This window comes from Lepidothrix coronata, unplaced genomic scaffold (genome assembly GCF_001604755.1).
Source record: "Lepidothrix coronata isolate B3197 unplaced genomic scaffold, Lepidothrix_coronata-1.0 Scaffold244, whole genome shotgun sequence".
NCBI classification, from domain to species: Eukaryota; Metazoa; Chordata; class Aves; order Passeriformes; family Pipridae; genus Lepidothrix; species Lepidothrix coronata.
In genome coordinates this window covers 18,732-20,217 of record NW_016690424.1, presented here as the reverse complement: position 1 = coordinate 20,217, position 1,486 = coordinate 18,732, and the positions used below count along the sequence as shown (strand labels likewise).

Here is a 1,486-nt window from a genome sequence, read left to right as displayed (position 1 = left end):
CGCCCCAGGGCAGAGCAGAGCGGGACAATCCCCTGATACCCCCAGGACAGGGTTGGCCCTCCTGGCTGCCAGGGCACTGCTGACTCAGGGACAACTGGCCACCAACACACAAAGTTGTTTATCCCAAAAGTTCTGGTGATTTCCACAAATTAGACTCAGAGCCCAGCGTTTCCAGGTTAAAAGATTACATCTATAAAAATGTTGATATGAGAGAAATATTCCCTGTGGGTTTTTAAAGCGTTACAGAGTCTTTCCCTGAATTATGGTTTATATTGTTTTCTTAATGGAATGCAGCTGGCTTAATGAATAGAAAAAAATCAAGAATAATTTATTCAGTGACTGATGGGGGGAAGTATCCCAAATAATTTATTTATATTCTATGACACCAATCTATTAATGAAGGCATTTATTCATAAGAAATATGCTCAACAATGACAGTGAAAATTAATCAAACACATTATTAGCAATTATTATTCCACCATTTCTAATTGAGAGCTAAAATGTCCTTTAGCTATAGTTTCTATAGAAAGTGCACAGTGAATTATTCAGGTACCAGAAATTGTTTAGTACATTTCAGGGGAAAGGATGCATCCAACAATATCAATTATACCTGTTCTGACTAAAAAATTGCAATGTTTGCCTATGGGTTTCTGCTACTTTCCAGTTACTTTGCATTATTAATTTGGAGTAATGCTTACACAGAATACCAACAGGAATTTGACAGGAAATTAATGTAGAGACTCCCCCCAGAGATCTTAGATGTTGCTAAGCCCATTTTTCCTTACCCAGAGTTAATGAATAATCATCTCCTTGGCAATGGCTCCTGGAGTAGAGACTTGTACTTTGGTTTCTGTTAAATATAGAAAAATAAAAAGTGTCAGATAACAGAGGCATCAGGGGGATTTATCTAAAGCAACTCTGTGAGTAAATACCCTCCAAAGCAGTGAGTCATCTCTCCAAACTGCTCAGACTATTGATAGCTAATTCAGATTTAAGGGAATTTTGCTATGCAAGGAACTTTTCTCCCTCTTCATTCTAAATACCTTGATATCTCTTCTACATCCAAAAGCAGCACTCCCTCCTCCCTCAGCCCGATAACCAGCTCTTCAATCCAGGGATTTCTTCCATTTTTCTTTCTCAGGTTGCAGGACAACTTCTTTCATAGGTGCTTTTCCGGTATTTCATCACTTAATTTACTGCCTCACCAAGGTGTGGGCTGGCAGTCATTTCCCTGTTGCTTCTGTGCTCAGGAGGAGCTGAGTTCTGGGAAAGCTCTCAGGGAGATTTCCTTGAACAACCTGAGACTCTGAGCTAGAGCTCAACATCCTTCAGAAAACTGATTCAGTTGGCCCAGCTGCTGATCACTGTGGGACAGGGGCTGCTGGGGACCTTAGAGATCATCTCATTCCACCCTTGCCATGGGCAGGGACACCTTCCACTAGCCCAGGTTGCTCCAAGCCCCATCCAACCTGGCCTTGGACACTTC

At 41.5% G+C, this 1,486-nt stretch overlaps 1 long non-coding RNA gene across 1 annotated transcript in view; it reads right to left on the bottom strand.

The window, feature by feature from the left end:
• Positions 1 to 846, bottom strand: part of LOC108507189 — a 2,997-nt gene extending 2,151 nt beyond the window's left edge. Inside the window, exon 1 of the long non-coding RNA XR_001878025.1 lies at positions 786 to 846. This is a non-coding gene — a long non-coding RNA (uncharacterized LOC108507189). The remainder of the gene's footprint in view (positions 1 to 785) is intronic.
• Positions 847 to 1,486: the final 640 nt, after the last annotated feature.